The following is a 13,108-nucleotide window of genomic DNA, read 5'->3' as shown; positions in this document are numbered from 1 at the left end:
GGCATCGAAGATAGTCCATTTCATGGCCAACACTGAGTAAGAACCCCAAACTTAGAGCTCTTTGGTATAATCTAGGGGTTCAGAAGTCACTCAGTTCTCTGTCAAGTCTGGCCCAATTCCCATTTGGGGATCACCATGAGCTGCTACTTCCTGTATGACCCCTCATGCCTCCTTTCAGTGAGCCTTGTCTATGTCTTTATTGTATCAGCTCGTTCCCAACCAGAGGCTCAGGGCTGCTTCTCAGGCGCCCCTCCCAGACCCTGTACTCCAGGAGTCCCACTCGAGGCTCGTGTTAACCCAGGGATGTGGAGCCCATCCACCGTTCACAGTGGAAGGTGTAGAGGGACAATGAGTAGCTAAAAACGCCAAGGGATGGAGAAGAAATTGGGGCGGGGGTGGGGGGTGGCTATCCTATGTCTATTCAATCAACTGCCCAGTACTAACGGCTTACTCCATGCCAGGCCCAGGAACAAGAGAAAAGGCAACTCCAGGAAGGTCTGCCAGGGGCTCAGACCTTCAGCCACCGCCGCCCCTCCTCTCGGTCACTCGCTGCAGGCCGAGCCCCACAGGGCAGGGCGGCGTGGTGCCCCACCTGGCTGTAAGGGCACTGTGCCCGCTGCCCGGGGCTGGTGAGCAGTGGGGCTGGGACCCAATCTGAAGCCACAGCTCTGCCATCCCCAGCCTCTGAGCTGTCTGGGGACAGCCTGAGCATTTAAAAGCTCATCAAATCATTACTGACGCTAAAGTGTTGAATACTTAGCTGTCACCCCTTGGCAGGCGCCCCCATTAACTGGCGTGCTCATGGAAACCTGTGGCTTTGAAGTCGATGGACCTTTTAAGTTTTACCATTTAAGCTAAGAGGAAGGAGCCGACATCTGTTTGTACTTACACATCTCTACAACAGAACGGGCATTACCTAACAGTTGCCATGGCTACCTGGAGTCGCCAGCTTTGTTTGGGGGCTATAATTATCCCTGCGACAGCCTTCAAATGGCCGGGGCAGAGAAGCGGGAGATGCACGAACTACAAAAACCTCCAGCAGCCTTATCCTCACGTGTGGCACGCGCGCACACACACAGAGGTGGGCTAGTTCAACACTCCGTGGGGCGAAACTGGGTCCCTCCAAGTCGGACGAACCCCGTCCTCTTTCCCTTCTCATGTCACAGGATCCTTTGAATGCAAAAATCCCAGACACGTAGGATCAGTCTCGAGTCTTCAAATTCTGGAGTCTTGAGATCCCAGGGTTAAAGTTCTGAGTCACCAAAGTCTCCCAACTTTGGCCACTTTGGAAACGGGCTCCAGACTCCAGACTCACAGAAAGGCAGGGGTTAGAGAAGTGTAGGAGGATAGGGCTGTCCCGTCTTGAAGCTAACAGGGGACTCTGACGGCAGCTTGTCCAAGAAGATCCCCGGTCCATGCGGGAATTTCCCCTACCGATCATCACCCAGCAACTGCTTGAATACTCCTAGGAGTACTGAGCTCACCACCTAACACTTGAAAGTGTCTTCTTGGGATCCCTGGGTGGCGCAGCGGTTTGGCGCCTGCCTTTGGCCCAGGGCGCGATCCTGGAGACCCGGGATCGAATCCCACATCAGGCTCCCGGGGCATGGAGCCTGCTTCTCCCTCTGCCTGTGTCTCTGCCTCTCTCTCTCTCTCTCTCTCTGTGACTATCATAAATAAATAAAAATTAAAATAATAAAAAAAAAAGAAAGTGTCTTCTTTAGGTTGAACCAAAATATGCCTTCCTGTCACACTTACTCCCTTGTCCGTGCTCTGCTGGCTCTTTGGGGATACAGAGGACCAGGAGAGTCTCCCTCATGAAGGAAGCTGCAGGCTTTTCTTGTCCATACTAACCATGCCCAGAACTTGAACTGAGCACCTGCCCCTGGCAAGGTAAACCAGGAGACTCTCTGGCAAAAATAAGATCAGTGTTGCAGTCTTCAAGGCAGCAATTCTCACCTCTCCTTGAGCACATAAAGAGAACTCTTTAGCAAGGGGCTTCCAGCATCCCACTCCCACCCCCACTTCCACACACACACAGGTTTGGGTCCCCAGGTGTCTGTGCAACAAGGACCTGGGAGTTTGCTAGCCCTTGGACAGCCAGCAACTCCCCGCAGTGAATCTGGGGGATTACATGTTAAGACTCCAGCGAGGGAGGGGGTGACTTCGGCCCTTCAGAGCCAAGGGTCCCATCAACCTTGACCGCCTCCCTATCTCCTCCTCCTCCTCCTCCTGAGCCGCCCCTTTGGAGGCCAGCCTGTGCCTCCCTCCAGCCCAGCTTAGCCTGCTCCTTCCTGGCAGTCTGCTCTCCTGGTCCAGCGCCAGGCCAGACTGAGCAGACTCGAGGGGGCAGCGGGACCCCCAAGCTCACCCCAGACCCCACTCCTCCCAGCCCCCTGGCAGCCATAGTACTGACCACGTCTCCCCTTCTCCCCAGCTGTCCTCCTGGAGCCTCCAGCCAAGTCGTGGGGCTGGGGGCGGGGAGAGGTGTCTTATAGCAGCCGGACAGAGGCACAGGGAACTAAAAATACAGTTTACATGGCAAAGCTCCTCCTCTCCCTGGAGGCCTGGAGGGGCTTTATTGGAAGAGGACTGGCAGGGACACAAGGATCCCAATATCCCAATAACAGGTGCAGCCTGAGGACACCAGCCTTCCTCCCCGCCCCTCCCTTCTGCAGCCTCAGGGGCCTGGGGGGGTTCCTCTTGCCCCATTTCCCACCTGTCACCGGATGCAGCCCAGCCCCACCTCCGCAGCCCCCTCCCTCCCTCCCCTCCTGGTCCATCTCAAAAAAACAGCTCCAGCTCCAAGAGTCCTCCCCCAACTCCACCGCCTTCCTAGCAGGTGTGCCTTCCTCCCCCCATCCTCACCCCCAGGCTCGGTGCAGCCCTATCTGTCCCCGCTCTGGGCTGCAGCTCCCCATGCCTGCCCGCCAGCTCCCTCAGAAGCACGAGGCACTCACTCCACGTTAGTGCTCTCCAGGACACTGCCCCTCCCAGCAGCCCTTTTTGATAGATGCTTTTATAAACCTCACTTTCCGCAAGAGGAGAAGGAGGCCCAGAGAGTGAGTGAGCAGCGAAGTCACCCAGATAGGAGATGCCAAGTACAATTCGGGGGGGTGGGGGTGGGCAGGCTGGCTCCAGGGGTGTTCGCGCCTGGGGACTGGTCTGAACTTGGCTCCCTCCTCTTCTCCCGCTCACCTCACTGACAGCACACCTAGCAGAGAGCTGAGCCAGGAAATTCTTGGCACGTTTATTTTCCTGAACTGGGTGGGCCCAGGGTCCTTCCTGGAGGTAGAGGCAGAGGCTGAAAGGCCGAGGCGGACCCCTGGGGGCCCTGCTGCCATCTAGTGGCGGCGAGGAGGACGCCTCCGGCTCTGGGAGGTCCCGCGCTCACCCATCCACGGGCCCCAGCGACTGGGTCTCTTTCCATCTCTGTGGTCATGGCACCCACCAGGGACGGCTCTCCAAATTATTAAAAGATGAATAGCCGTGGTCTTTGCTCTTAAGGGACTCAAGGTCGAGTGGAGGAAACCTTGGGGGGGGATTGAGATTGGAACAAAGGGCTTTGGGAGGGTAGGAGGGGGGGTAGGGGGCTGGGAGGGATGGGGGGGTGGGAGGGCTACAAGAGGAAGACCTGCTGGCCCAAGTGAGGAGGGGGCTGGATCTTAAAGTATGAGGGCATGTTCTGCGGGGCCTAAGCAGGAGGCCCCTAAGCAGAGCTAAGGGACTGTGTGTGCCAAAGCCCAGTGCAGGGGACACATGGGGAAAAGCATGCTGGGGATGGGAGCCCACCTGGGAAGGCCCTCCTGTGCCAGAACCAGGACGGGGGACTTAGACTTGAAGTGCTAGTCCATGGACATATGTGCTCACTGGGTGCCGGGCTCTGCACTGGGTCACAGAGAAACCAAGGTGAGCATAGGGTTCTCGGACTTTAGGGGGTGATGAGAGGGACGGATGTGTAAACAGGCGATGAAGTGCTTTGTAATAAAGGTAGTAAGAGGATGGTGCAGCATAGGGAAAGGCACAGAGAACCACACAGCTGGATTCTACACTTGGCCCCACCACCTGTTATTTCTGTGACCCAGGGAGGGTATTATGACTTTTCAGGCTTTGGGGGTTTTTTATCTGTAAAATGGAAACTTTGAAAATAACTGCCTATCCCAAATGTCCTCGTAAGAATGAAAAGAGAAAGGGCAGATGCAGGACTCTACAGGGTGCCTGGTACACACACAGTAAGTGCTCAGTAATTGCTCACCATGACATAAGGAACAAAGGAATCATTAAGGAGGACATGATTACTTCCACCAAAGAACATGTAACAGAGAAGGTGATGCCCGAGTAGGAATTTGGAGGATTATTAGGGGTTTGCTAATAGGGTGAGGAAAGAATATTCTAAGCATAAGGATCAAAATTTGGGGGATGCTGCAGTTGGTGGGTCGGGTTGGTTGTGGGTGACAGAAAATCCAAAATAGGGGCACCTGGGTGGCTCACTAGTTGAGGGTGTGCCTTCAGCTCAGGTCGTGATCCCGGGGTCCTGGGATCGAGTCCTACATCAGGCTCCCCTCCCCGCAGGGAGCCTGCTTCTCCCTCTGCCTGTGTCTCTGCCTCTCTCTGTGTGTCTCTTGTGAAAAAATAAATAAAATTTTTATAAAAGGGAAAGAAAAGAAAAAATCCAAAATAGCATGGCTTCAACAAAAGTAGTTTCCTTTCTCTACGGAGACCCAGAGGTAGGTCCAGCGCTGGTAAGGAACACACCCAGCCGCAGCCTCCTTTAGTGCTGTGCCGTATTACACACGTGGCCTCCACCTCCTGATACAAGGTGGTTGCCTAAACTCCAGCCATCGAGTCATCATTCCAACCAGCAGGAAGGCAAAAGGGGCAAAGACAGTCATGCCCCCTACATTTAGGGACAGTTTTTGGAAGCTGTGATCCATTCTCTCATTGCACACCATACAGCCACACCTTTCTGCAAGGGAGGTCTGGAAATGCAGTGTTTTTTCTATATGGCCACATCCCCAGACAAAAATTGAGAGTTCTATTACTCAGGAAGATGAGAGAAGGAAAATTGGATGAAAACTAGAAATATCTGTCACAGGATGTGGAAAGAGCATGATATATGCAGACAAATAGAAGTACTTTAGAGTTTCTGTGGTGGGAAAAGGGAGGTTGGAGGGAAGGAATGGAAAAAAAAAACCCAGAAAAATAAAGTGGCCAACCACGGATGGCCTTGGAAGCTACAGGGGCTAATGTGCTCCTCCGCAGCAGAGAGCCACAGGAGGGTTTTGAACAGGAGCGGGCCAGGGGCTTTGTGCTGTCCTGGGGGCACCACACTGGCCGCAATAGGAATCATGTCACCGAGGCGACAAGTCTGGACGCAGGAGACACTTAACCCCAACATTTTATTCCAAAAATGTTCATAACATGCTGCAAAGTTGACAAAATTCTAGAACAAGTGTGGTATGGCCACCACCTGTGCTCTGCCACCGGCATCTCACAGTCTCATCACCCATCCCCCACGTGCCCACCAGTCTTATTTTTGTGGCACTTCGAAGCCAACGCAGACACTTGTCTGTCCCCTCCGCCGCAAGTCCCTGGGCTCGCAGGCCACTGATGGGGGCTCAACAGCTGTTTGCATTTTGTTTCTTTTGATGTAAAGTGTTCACCCGATGAAATGCACATGTCTGGAGTGCACCCCAACGGAGTTTCCAAGGTTTGTGTCCCGGGTAACCCACTTCTATCAGAATTTGGAAGCTTATCATCACCCCAGACAGTTCCCGCGTGCCCCTTCCTGGCCAGTCCCCACCCCACCACCTCCCAGAGGCAACCACCGTCCTGATGTTTTTTCAGGCACAGATGGGTTTGGGGAAGGAGGCCTGTAAGAGGAACCCCCAACCCTGCCCAGCTGAGGAATAAAAAGGAGGGGACGGCCTCTGCAGGGGAGGCCAAGACAGGGGGTTGAGTGGGTGACCCTGGGCCACCAGCCGTGGGAATCTGCCCAGTCTGGGGTGTGACTGGGCAGATGGTGGCGCCCTTAACTAACGCGGGCGGGGTCTCCCCTGGGACATCTGCATGGCAGGTGTAGGGGTACACAGGCTTGGCTGTCCTCCGGCAAGGTGGCGCTGGGGAGGTGGAGGCCGCGTCGCTGCAGCCTCTGCATCCTCCCTGGTCCAGCCCCGGCGCCCACAGGGCTCCTGCCCTCAGGAAAGGCAGAGGGGCCCCTGCTCTGCCGGACCGGGTGGCGCTGTGTGGCCTTGGCTGTGGCCGTGGAGAGGGCAGGTCACAGGGAGGAGCCCCCCCTTCCCTCCCAGGGGGAGCCCTGGGCTGTTTCCCCTCCTGCCCCCTCCTCCATCCTCTCCCTCGCATCCTGCAGCCCCCTGTCCTTCCGGCCCGGCCAGGCACGCAGCCCAGTCTTTTCCTCAAACCTCCTCCCTTCCCTCTAAAAACAATCAAAGCCCAAGGCCTAGCAACCCAGAAAGCTCCTCCAGGGAGGAAGGCACCAGCTCCGCTGCCTGGGAGGGGACAGAGAAAGCGGAGACAAAGTAAAACACCCTCCCACATCCCGGCTGCAGTTGGGCTCTCTCTCTGATCCAAAATCAAACCCGAGTCACAGTGGCAAAGAGGGATTTCTTTCTCGAAAGCCCGCTTGGTCCACAGGACAGAGTCCCCTTCTTCCCACGAGCACTGACTTTGACCTTTCCCTTGAGAATTGGTTCCCTGAGCTTATTCTGCGGAGAGAGGACTACCCCCGCCCCACCCCCATCCAGGGTTGTGACGCGGAACATCTGGAATTTATCTAGAGACTTGGGGGAGCCTCAGAATACGGGGCCAGAGCATGAGTGAGTGGTCAGCAGACAGGAAGCAGCAGAGGTCACCCAGAGACGGTGCCGAGGGAAGAAGAGAAGGACCTGGGGGGGCATCACAGTCTTTATGGATTGGGGAGAAGAAGAAGAGAGAAAAGGAAACTTCCAGGGGCAGTGAGGGGGGGCATGGGAAATTCTGAGGAGGGAGGACAGTCAGGTGTGATGTGGAGGATGGTGGAGAGGGGAGCCGGGCGGTGGCCGCAGGTGAATACGTACTAGGTGTGGCTGAGGGCACGTTAGTACCCGCTGCTGTAACAAACAGCCTGGTTCTAGCCAGGGCTTCGTGGTTCCAGCTGTCACTCACTTCCCATCCCAGGCAAGCTGCGGGGAGGGCTCTGCTCCACACAGTGACTCAGGGCCCCACACTCCGCCCCAAGACCTTGGAAGGCCTCTGCTCCTCTGTATCCAGCAGGCAGGCAGCACAGAGAGAAGGGAGTGTGTGAGGGGAGATGCTCATCGTTTCAGCCTGTGTCCCATCAGCCCATGGAGGCCACAGGGCAGTGGTGCCACCTTCCAGGGAGGCTGGGAGGGAGACCTCTCCGAGGGCCCAGAGGAAGTGAGACAGGCTGACACAGCACTGTGTCTGCCGCTGTCCCCACCGAGAGAGTAAAATGTTTTGTGGTCTAGTGGAAAGATGAGAAAGAGGGGCTGGGAACAAAGCCTTCCTATAACTGATGTCCTAATCTCCCCCAGAGCACGTAGTAGGGGCTCACTGTCTGTCCTCTGGGTGTGTGTGGTCCCCACGGATAAGGCTGCAGGTGAAAGGACCCGGGGAGGATGAGCCACTCAGTCCGGGGTGTCTGGTAGGGCATCCTCCAAAAGGGGGCATTTGGATGGGGACTTGGAAGATGGTCCCGAGAGTTAGGGAAGCAAGCATGCACCGGAATGTTCAGGAAACCCCGAGAAGGCTAGTTGACAGGGCCAGAAGCTTTGTGAAGTGGATTGGTCATGGATGAGGCTGGAATGCCAGCTTAGAGCCCATGAGGAATGACCTTGAACTTTAAAATTGTTGGCAGCTCCTGGGCGGGCCCTGAGGGGTGGCTGCGGTTGGCTGCGCCTGGCTGCCCTGCAGCTGGGCCGGGGTGGGGGAGGGAGCCACCTCCCATGAATCAGCAGATCAGTTAAAATTAGGTGCGGTGGCCCAGCCCGGAGAAGACGCGAGGCCAACAGTCGCACTGGCTTGTGTGGTCACCAGGGTTTGTGTCCCCACGGAATCCAAGGCCTTCCTGCTTGGACCGGGGGGGGGCGGGGCATGTGGAGCCGGACAGGGCTCAGGCCTATCTTGTGACCTCCACTCTGGGCCATGGGGCCGGCACTTCCCCGGCTCTGATCTTGGCAGCTGGGGCAGTGTGACACCCCACCCCACCCCACCCCACCCCCCTGCCGTCAGGCTCTCGGACCACCTTGGCCTGGAGTGGCCACCCTGTTCACCTGGCCAACCCCTCCTCCTGGGGGAGCAGGTGATACAGATGCTCTTACCCCACCTACGTGCCGATACTCATATTTGCAAACTGGGTGGTGGTGGTGAAATTTTCCAATCATGCACTATTTGGCAGGCTCTAGCCAAAGCCCACCTCCCCTCTCCTCCCTTACGCCCAGGCTCCATTCTTGAAGAGGAGCAAGTGTGGTGGTGGGTAGGAGCGGGGCGGGGAGGGGGGCCGGGAGGACGGGGAACCTGAGATCCTGAGCACTTACCAGGAAAGCTCGAGATCCCATTAATTGGCTCCAAGATGCCCCTGACACACACATGCACACACACATGTAATAATGAGGTGGGGGTGCTTAAAAGCACGAGATAAATGTACAGGGATCAAGGGTGCGGATTCTGGAGCCACACTACTGGGTTTGAACTCTGCTTTGCTATTTGCTAGCTGTGTGGCTTCAAGGGAGTCACTTAACCTCTCTGGGCCTCGTTTCTTGCTCTGCCAACCAAATGGCAATCAGAAGGGCACCTGCCTTACAGGAGGTTGTGAAATTCAAACTCAGTGAAATACCTATGACTAGGCCTGACACGGAGCAAGCACCCGATACGCTGGGGGCACTGGGCTAATACGGAAACAGTGTTCTTGAAAAATACCCTGCCTTTTTCAAACATCTGAGTTGACACGGCTAGACTTTGGACCCAAATGTCTATACTTAGTGAATAACGCCCCTCTTCCTGATGGACGGTGGGCCCGTGAGAGCAGGTGCTGGGTCCCTTTCGTACCAGGTTCATGCTGACAATGTGGACTTCGCCCCACCCCCACCCAGCACGGAAACCCACACAGGGCAGGGCCTGGCAGGGGGGCCCTAAGTTCCGTCAGCAGAGGACCACTGGTCCTTGAGACCCTCTCAAGCAGGAAGTTCTCTATAAATACTTGCTGAAGGAGGAAATTCCTACCATTCAGGACCAGGTAGATAACGGATGGAAAAATGCTTTGTAAACTGGAAAGTGCCCAACTTGTGAGGATGTAAATACTTAGGACCTCCTCTCCGAAGGCTTAGGATCTCATTCTACTTATGGCCTAGCTGGGGTCCCTTCGGGGAGCATACCCTGGGTTCCAGAACTTTCCCTCCATCACCTGCCCCTCAGTCAAAATGTAGCCATCCTGAACCCCCACACACACCTTGTCTTAACAGTCGCGAGATAGGATCCCACTACTTGCCCCCAGGGACTTTATTTTAACAAAGGCCAACAAGTTTGATGTCTCACCCCAAAGAAAGACTCTCTACTCCCATCCCACCCTAGACTGGCCTCTGTGACATTCCCGCATCCTGTCTTGTAGACTCATCTCACCCCCACCCCCTGCTGTGCAGGGCCCACTCTTCTCAAATGGCACTTCCTCCAGGAAGGCCTCCCTGCAGAGCCCCACCACATGCCCTAGACACCTCCCTCCAGGCCCTCACCTCATTCTTCCTGGTGGAGCAATATAGGGGGCCCTTGCTCTGGCCCCTGGAAATGAAGTTTATCTATCGATTGATTGATTGATTGATTGAATTAAGTAACTCATCAATTCACTCAATATTTGTTGAGTATCAAAAAAAAAAAAGAAAAAAAATTTGTTGAGTATCTTTTCCATATCAGGCACTACAGCTTTTTTTTTTTTTTTTTTCTTAAATCGTCTCCAAAGAACCTAGCACAGTGGCCAGCACATCAGATGGGAACAATGGCTGAATTTTAGGTAGTGAGGCCAAAACGTGGAGGAGATATTTGGGGGTTTCTTACTGACTCGGCTGATATACATGCTACCCAGGTGAAAGGTGGTGGTGCTGTTTTCTGGTTCATAAGGAGGGAGGGAGGAGAAATGGTGTGAGAGGAAGAGAGAGAAAGGCAGGGGGCCATGCATATGCAAGAATGCTCCTGGAGTCGTGCATGCGCCTGGGGTCCTGGGATCGTGCATGCCTGCGACTGTGTAAGGGAACGACACTTAAGAGCGACACTTAAGAGCGTGGAGCACTATGCTGGTTTCTGAAGAAGATATGCAAAGACATGGCAGTTTAGACTTGGAGACATTTAGGGAGCAGGGAGTGGCTGGATCATATAGGGCACAGGGTAGTGAGGAACAGGAGGCAAAGGCTGGACAGGTGGGCAGGTCCAATTGTAGAAAGCTCTGACATCATGGCCAAGTCCTAATAATCCTCCAAGACCTGACTCAAAGGCTACCTCCTCCAGGAAGTCCTCTGTGGTAGACTTCCATTGTTTTGTCTTCCTAGGGCCGTCCCCCTTTCTTCCTACTGGGAACTCATCTCATTTGACTGACCCTGCCTTTTGACTACACTGAGTGGTTCAGAGAGAGAGCCAAGCCAGACAAACCAGATTCTTCTCTGGGCCTCTCTCTCTGACCCTCTGGGGGACTTTGCTAAGTAAGGTGGATGTGGATCTAGAGCCACAGATGGCTCTTGGCCTGAAGAACAAAATCAATTAGAGCCCAGAGAGCCGAGAGATATAGTGAGTTGAAGCCCGGATGAGTCACCTGAGTCACTGGATCCAGCTATGCCTGAAGCCACTCATCCTCTGGACCTCTCAGTTGTGTGTGTTCAATCATCTCTTCATTCAACAAATAGTCAAGGAATGCCTACTGTGGCAGTCAGGGTTCTCCAGAGAGACGGGACCAACTGGAGATAAGTATATATATGTGTGTGGAGAGAGAGAGAGAGTTCTTTTTTTTTTTTTTTTTTTAAAGAGAGAGAGAGTTCTTGTAGGGAATTGGTTCACACGAATATGGGCTGCGAGGTCCCATGATCTGCAGTTGGCAGGCTGGAGACCCAGGGGGGCTGGTGCTGTGGTTGCACTTGGAGATCCAGAGGCCTGAAGACCGGGAGAACTGATAATGTAAGTCCCAGGGCAGGAGACCAGTGGCCTAGCAAAACAGTCAGGTGGAGAGCAAGTTCCCCCTTCCTCCAGCCGTTTGTGCTACTCAGGCCCTCGACATATTGGGTACGAACCACCCACGTTGGGGAGGGCAATCTGCTTTACTCCTCCTGTGAATTCAAACACTCACCTCACCTGGAAACACCCTCGAAGACATACCCCGAAGTAATATTTAACCAAATATGGGGGCACCTGGGTGGCTCAGGGGCTTAAGCGTCTACTTTGGCTCAAGTCATGATCTCATGTATCCTGGTATCAAGCCTCAAGTCTGGCTCCATGCTCAGCAGGGAGTCTGCTTCTCCCTCTCCCTCTGCCCCACCCTCCAAGCTCATGCAGTGTCTCTTTCTCTCTTTCAAGTAGAAAACCAAATATCTGGGTACCCTGTGGCCCTGTCAAGTTGATACATAAAGTTCACCATCACACCTACTACATGCAAGACATAGTTCTAGGTGGTGGAATTACAGCAGTCAAAAAAAAAAAAAAAAAAAAGACAAAAATCCTACCTGGTGGAGCTTACATGGTAGTGGGAAAGGGGGCGTGAGTAGAAAGACAATAAACAAAATAAATGATAAAAATAGCACATTAAATGATGATGAATGCTAGGAGCAAAGTAAAGCAATAAAGCCAGGAAAAGGCATAAAGAGTGTTGGTTGTATTAAATTCTAAAATTTAAATGTATTCCATAACGATCTGAAGAGGTGAAGGAGAGATCCATGAAAATATCTGGGAGAAAAGTATTCTAATAGAAGGAATGGCAAGTGCAAAGGCCCTGAGGTAGGCATGTGTTGTGCTTATTCAAAACAGGGTAATAACGGGATGCCCAGGTGGCTCGGCAGTTGAGCGTCTGTCTGCCTTTGGCTCAGGGGGTGATCCTGGAGTCCCGGGATCGAGTCCTGCAACGGGCACCCTGCATGGCGCCTGCCTGTGTCTTTGCCTCTCTCTGTGTGTCTCTCATGAATAAATAAATAAAATCTTTAATAAAAAAAAAAGGGTAATAGTTACATTAGCCAAACATTCTGATTTGTGCACAAGGCAGTCTGAGTTGCATTTCTGTCACTTGCCATACAAAGCTTCCTACAGATATCGCTTCCCTGATCACCTCCAAGTAGCAAATGCTTCTCCTTGGGAGCTCATCTGCCATTCAAGCAACGGCTCCTGACAGGACAGTGGTGCCTTGACCATCCTTATGTACCTCAGCCCATTTCAGCTCCTACACCCCTTGTAAGGCTAGGATCGCTGTGTCCAGCTCCAGGCGAGAAAGTGAGGCCCTGACCACCCTGCCCAACCTCTCCAGTCAGCCTGGGGGGCTTTGCCTTGGCTCCTGCTTCTCACAGTCTCCTAATTCTCTCCTTCGAGGCCTGCAAAGCCCTCTGCCCTGGGCCAGGCCTTGCCATCAGCACCCCTTGCTCTGACCTGAGCAGACTGGCACCCCCTGAGCTGAGCCCTTGGAAGTCCAGAAGCCCCTCCCCGGTCCACTGCAGCCCCTAGACAAGACAGGGGCCCTTGCACTTCATCCTGGCTCCCCACACATCTGGGAGCTTTGTGCTCCCTGGAGGCAGTCCTGCCAGGACCGACATCCCACGCGCCCTGCTGTGCCTCCTCTGGTTCCTGGGGGCTGATCCTCCTCTGGGCTGACTTTCCACCGTCCGCTCCCCCGGGTCCGGAGCCCCGCTGTGGGCCTGGCAGCCTAGATTCTACATATGGAAGGTACTTCAGTTTGGAGCTGGAAATGCAGTAATTCAGTGCAGATTTTGGCTTCTCAACTCAGCTGTGAGCTTCTTGGGGTGGGAGCCACGTTTGAGGCTTTAATTCGACCTCCCTTAACCCCTGGGGGCCTTCCTGACCCGATCAGTGCTCTGAGGTGGCGTGGTGGGTTCCGTGGCTGCCCTAACAAATG

This window comes from Canis lupus, chromosome 11 (assembly GCF_048164855.1).
Source record: "Canis lupus baileyi chromosome 11, mCanLup2.hap1, whole genome shotgun sequence".
In the NCBI taxonomy this organism is placed as follows: Eukaryota; Metazoa; Chordata; class Mammalia; order Carnivora; family Canidae; genus Canis; species Canis lupus.
This window is presented reverse-complemented; position numbering follows the sequence as displayed.